The sequence below is a fragment of the Zea mays genome, chromosome 7 (assembly GCF_902167145.1).
Source record: "Zea mays cultivar B73 chromosome 7, Zm-B73-REFERENCE-NAM-5.0, whole genome shotgun sequence".
NCBI classification, from domain to species: Eukaryota; Viridiplantae; Streptophyta; class Magnoliopsida; order Poales; family Poaceae; genus Zea; species Zea mays.
Window position 1 is genome coordinate 17,906,286 of NC_050102.1, and position 6,673 is coordinate 17,912,958.

Genomic DNA, 6,673 nt, shown 5'->3' on the forward strand with positions numbered 1-6,673 from the left:
TCATCATGACAAACATAAATGCACAGGATATAGCAAACTACCCTGTCTAACTAAGACTAACTAAGACCGAAACCAACGCTAAGACTGAAGCTTCTACGTATATATATTTCGTATTAATTACAAGATCCAACTCTAGCGATCTATGGTTCTAGATTTATCTTGGTCTTGCAGTCGGGATTGCCATAAGGCTGGTGTCCACGCTGAGGTGAGCGGTACGGGTGCTGAGTCCCGACGGGAGCGGGGGAACCACCATCCAAATGATGACGTTCCGCGCGCTCAGCCCGCAGCAGGGCGATCTCAGCACGAGCCCTACTCAGCTCGTCTAATGCATGGTCCAGCTCCGTGTTTAGCACGGCGGCTAGGTTGACTGTGCTGCTCAACCTAGGATTGCCCTCACCGACAGGTGAGACAATCACGCCTCCTGTGCTGCCAGATGGACGGCGGGGGTAATACTTCAGGTCAAGACCGTCAGCTGCCCCACCAAAAACCGAGCAGTAGTGCGAAAGCGCACGCCGTGCAGCATCTTGCATGGCTGCCTCGGCTGAGTCCCGTTCAGAGATAGAATAGTGCTCTGAGCAGGCCTCTACACCCTGGAGACTGTCCTCCGGGCAGCGCACCAAGCAAGTCGCCTCCCAGCGGTCCGGGTAGACCCCGCGACTATGCTGGTAGACCACACAGCGATACTCGACGGACCAAGTATGCCGGTCAAATGCCCGACGTAGCAGGGTGTCGAGCGCATCGTGGAAGTGACACCCGCGAGCAGCGTCGCGAGTGATGGGTCGAGCAACCCATCCTTCCGGCTCAGGGTTAGCAGAGAAGTCGGTGTCGTGGCTCGAGCTGTCGTCGCCATCTCCGTCGTCTGGGTCTCCTCCAGCAGCTACTCCAGAAGCTGGGGCGCCCAGTGGTGGTGCAGGGGGCGGCTCCAGAGGAAGCACAGGAGAGCAGCTCCTCATAGACTCTATCTCCTGGTGGAGCGAGAAAGAAGAGCCCTGCTGCTCCTGTCGTCGACGTTCCTGCTCCTCACGCAGGCGGTGGTGTAGTCTCTCCAAGTGGCTGGACTGTCCGGCCACGGGACGGCGAAGCGGACGCTCAGCAAGGCGGGAAGGTAAGAAGGGGATGACGGACTTACGTGCAGTGTGTCTAAGTCGAGCCATCTACAAAAGACATCGCAAGCAAAGGGGTAAGAACAGAATCAATATGACCAGCAAATAATGAATCATAAGTGAATGAAGGATTAGAATAAAACATGATTTTCAGCAAGGTATTATGTATAGTAGAACATAGGTTTGGTCGGTATGACCAACTTTTGAAGGGATATCAAAGTCAAGGCAGAGACAGAGGTCTATAGTCCTTAGAACGACCATTCTATTCTAGGTTAGCGGTCCTACAGTCAGCACGGCTCTGATACCACTTATGTCACACCCGGTTTTAGAAGGCAAACCGAATGCGAACCATGTACGTGCCAGGATCAGTTATTCACGTACACAGCAGTTACATAATATGGACATCATCACACAGTGCTCAAAATAGTATTAATAAGGGAAATAGTCGATTACATCATACGTCTGAGACGTCCATATAGTTCTTACAATAAATCAAAGTGCGGAAAAGAAACGTAGATAACGCGGCCTTCACAGGCAGCCGACTGGGGGGTTGCCGCTAACCCACACCTAGAACTTGTCGTAGTCTTGGAACTCCTGGAAGTCTCCTTCCACAGCTTCATCTTCGCCTGAGCAGTGGTTGCAATGCTGACAACCTGGGGGGGTTTGGTGTGTAGAGCAAGGGTGAGTACACATCAACATACTCAGCAAGTATCCTGTTTGGCTGTAGTGGACTAGCTTTATGTGGGGATAAGTCAAGCAGTTGCTTTTAGTTGGTCAGGTTATTACTTACTAGTAGAAAGCCAGGTTTTAACATTAACCCAAGTTATTAGCCCAATGTATCCTTTCCAAACGGAAAGAATACCACTTACCAATACCATAACCGTAATCAGAACCATCAATCTCATTGTCACCTGTACCAAAGTATCTCTGATCAAGTATCACTAATCTCTGGAGCTCCCTTGGCCGCTCATAACCGCGAGCACGGCTGATATATCAGTTTCATAACACTCTGCAGAGGTTGTGCACTTTACCCACAAGTCGTGATTCCCTCTCTGGCCCGGGCTTGCAAGACCCTTATTCACTCCCGAGGTGAATGGCCAGGGATTCACTACGAAGCCTTTACAAAGATTCCCTGGGGCTGTAGCCACCCGTTAGGTTTCCTAAATGTACCGCACTCCTCCCCAAGGGACAAATCAACCTTGGCAGAGCGAGCTGCATATACCGAGCCCCATTGACGGCACGACGGTGAAGCGAACTACACACCGGATCCTCTAATTATTCAGCTAAGGGCACCCCATTCCACCCTCATGGTTGCACTGTTTTCCCGGGCGGTCATCCATTGAACAGGTCCTTACGGAGAGGCACTCGAGAAACCGCTCGAGTCCCCTTAAATGCCACAAGTATAATCATAAATAAGAACGGGAAAACAGCGTATCATAGATAACCACATCATGTTCATTGATTAAAGTTGAGCAATAGCATCAAACTAAGCAGTAATAATCCGACCCAAATAGGTAAACAAGGACATGGATAACAAAAAGCTAGTCAATCCTTAGGTATAAATGTGTAATGCGGGAGGTGAATTAAAGAATGATTAGGACAGAGATAGGTCAAAGGACACTTGCCTCCACCAACCGACTGCTGCTCAGGGGCTTCTCCTGCGAATTCCTCGGGCTCTTCGACCGGATCGTTCTCTATGCGAGCGCAAACATACATACATCCATCCACATATTTAATACAAAAGAACAGTACACCATACAAGGGAACAAATAAAGCGAATATGCATCAAGTATGACATTTGACATTGCATTTGTTATGGTTAGAAAGAAACGGGAAAAGGGTCTCGCAGGGGGTTAAATCTTATGCACTAACGATCAATTACAATTGGTTCTTAACAAAAGAATTCTGTTATATGCACTAATGGAAACCTAATCATTTTAAGTTGATCAACATTGCACGAGATAAACAATTAACTACATGAATCAATTAGTATAACGGAATTTTAAATTAAACTTCCTATTCCAATGGCATGAACAATGATTAACCTACCTAAAATAAAGTAACTAGGATCACAGAAAGTAAATAAAATGAAATAAAAAAATAAAAAAAACAGAGAGGGGGGGCGGTTGAACCGGCCCTAGGGGCGGTTGAACCGGCCCTGCGCAGGGGGCGCGGCCAAGGGCCAGGCGGGCGGGCCAGGCGCGGCCAGCGGCCGGCCGGGGCGCGGCTGGGGCGGCTGGGGGCTGGCCGGGGCGCCAGGGCGCGGCCGAGCGGCCGGGGCGCGGCTGGGGCTGGCCGGGGGCGCCAGGGCGCGGCCGAGCGGCCGGGGCGCGGCCGAGGGCCGGCCGGGCGGCTGGGCTGCCAGGGAGAGAGGAGGGGAGAGGGGAGAGGGAGAGGGAGAGGGGGGGCTCACCGGCGTTGGGGAGCGACGGCGAGGGGCGGCCGGCAGTAGGGGGCGGCCGAGGGCGGCGGCGGCGGCTTAGGGCAGGGGCGGCGCTAGGGCAGGGGTAGGGGCGGCGGCTTAGGGTGGGGGAGAGAAAATGAGAGAAAATGAGAGGGAGGGAGAGAGAATTGGGGAAAAAGGGGAGGTGGGGGGCGGCTGGGCTTGCCAAGGCCCAAGAGGGGGCGCCAGGGGCGGCTGGGCCGGCCGGGGTCGGCCCACGGCGCGGGAGAGAGAGAAAAAGAGGAGAGAGAAAGAGAGAGAAAAAGAAAGAAAAGATCTTCTCCTCATTTTCGAAATCCGATCTTTCTACATGAATGCATTTGCACTTTCAAAGCAATCAAAAGAAATGCAAGGTTCGGCATGGTGCATCAAACAACATAAAGTATTTAGGGTTTTTCATTACACGGGAATTCCAAACCGAATCCCGCTAAAACTTTGGAAAAGGTCAAGGTTTAGCGAGGGGAAAAAGAAAAAGAAAAGGTAACGCCCGAATTTTGGCGAGTAAAGAAAAGAAAAAATTCAACTGCAAAATTCGGGGCGTTACACGCACCCAGCCACCAGATATCGTCCTCAATCGTTCGCCTGAGTGCTCGAATTTTGGATTTCCCCCCAATTCGGTTTCCGCCGCCGCGATGAACACCTCCCCGTGACCAGCCCAACTCAGGTTAGTCCCAGTGTCCCAGTTGCTTGTTCTAGCGTCCTTAGACCCTCTTCAAGCTCTATGACCCACCTAATTGAGCTAGACCACCCTGGGTTGCCGTGAACGCTTGTGTTCTTCCCCGATACCCGCGGTCACCGTGGCCAGCACAACCCTGTTGATCATTAGTGAAATTAAGTTGGGGGTAAGGTTTGGGATGAGTCCAATTCCGTGTCCGTCGCTCGGGAACCCTAGTCGTTGCCCTATCCCGCCGGTCTAGGAGCTCGCCGGGCTTCGGCCGCGCTCGGCGCCGTCGTGGGCTTCCAATCGGAAATAGAAAGAAACGCAGGGGCCTTTTTGTGATCGGTCAGCGACACACAGGAATAGTGAAAAGGCTCGTTCGCTGTTAGACTAAAACGCGGGGGCCCCTATGCAAAGTCGCCAGGGCGCGGGCGTGCGGGCGCGCTTTCCTTCTGGAACTGGGCCGCTGGGCTGAATCTGGCCCATCACTGTTGGAACATTTTCCTTTTTTCTTTTACAGCAGAGCCAAAACAATTATAGAAAAATGTAGAAAAGTCCTAAAAATATGAGACTAATTTTCCTAGGTTTGTTATTTTCCATAGTATTTAATAAAAATAAGTTTGTGATTTTTAGTGGAAGTAAGAAATTTTAGGGTATTTAAAGTGGTTAAAAATGTTGGTTATAGATTTTTAGAAAATAATTGGTAAGTCCAAAAATGCCCAAAATTTTTATATGAGTGTTATACACTATTTAGAAGCCTTGGGTAGGGTTTGAATTGATTTGGGCCTTGTTTGATCACCAAACCCCAAAACACCCCCCTGCCCTATGAACTCCTTTACCGACTCCGGAAACCCTAAGTTCCCGGAATACCGTGAAGGAAAGTTGTACTCAAGACCTAAATAATAAGTTTATATTATCTTTGCATCCTCATGAGAATCCCATGGCATCCATTCTTATGCATGTATATGGTTATGTTAGAACACGAAGAAGAAGAAGAAGTCACTGAAGAGGGGATACCACCATCCTCAGATCCTCAAGCAGGCAACTGCTTTTACTTCGATATTTGCGGATCCGAGGAGGACTCACCTGATAACAAAGGCAAGCCCCGGTGCATTTGCCACCCTCCTTGTTGTTTTTAAAATCTTTCTCACTTGCTTGATGCATTAGGTGATAGGGGTTGATTGATAAAACAATTCCTGCATTACCTTCCTTGAATTTGATTACCTTCCTTGATCACCCATTTCACAAAAGATTTTAATGCTTAGTCTTGCTTTAGAAAAACAAAATGTTTTGTTTTTACAAATTATGATGTGGCAAAGGTGGGTGGGTTGTTTTCAAAGAATAAAACTTGATGGTGAATCCATCACGGCCGTGATGGATTCAACATCGGAAAAGATGTACCTCTGCCAGGTACCAACCTTTGGGATTAAATGATTAAGCTGAGACCGGGTGGGTGACTTGCACGAGAAGAGAGTCTCGGTGTAGTGTCTCCGTCTGAGTCGATTAAGGACCTTGTCGATGTAGGCTTGATGATCGAGGACCCTTTAACTGGTCACATGCCTCGTCATGGGTAAGCCTTGCCTCGGGCAGACTAAGGCCGGAATAAGATAACACGAAATGGGCGTGGAGCGGTGGCGAGAGTAGCGTGTACCCTCCGTGGCAAGAGGCTGGACGGTGGTGTATCTGTGCTCTCGGTTTGCGTGAACCTGATCCGGTCTTAAGAACCCCGGTGGCGGGTTGACATATGCAAGGGTTAAGTGCTACATATGTCGTGTGATTGGAGATCCTCAGCTGAGTATAATCGATTCGGATCGCCGTACCTCCGCGGTTATGGAGACTTGGCCACTGACTTACACGTAGCATTCCACTAAAGATAAAGGGGTTTTTATTGAGAAATTGGCTAGTACAGGACCAGTGATTGAACTAGGGTAGAAAGAACTCTAGTGGAGGTAATTTTACTTAACTTGACAAATAAAATTGGATTTTTAAGGATCCACTTTAGTAAGCATTTCTGCAAAACAGGGTCTTTGAATATTGAAAAGCCTTACCTTGACTCCCACATAACCAGCATACCCTTGAGAGTCTTTTCTTTAGTCGGGTAAGACTTGCTGAGTAAATCCATACTCAGGGTTTATCCCTTCATTGTTTTTAGGTGAGGAAGTAGCAGACTTTTGCTGCTTCTGTGCCAAGGTGGTTCCCAAAGAAGAAAAACAAGACTGAAGTGCGGGAGGACTCGGTCCTCCACTTAGGATCTTTTGCTTATAGCTTATCGGGAGGAGTTTGTGCCTCCCTTGGTTTGTATAATATTACTACTCTGCACTCACTTTTAGTTCTGGTCTGTAATAAAATAACTCAAGCTTGCTTTGAAATAAATGTAAGTTATGTAATTCGCTTCCGCATTTCTTTATCTCCGATGTTCTGTAATGTCTGCAAGACGGGTGAAACGTTCCTGGTGAGGTAAGGAAAGAT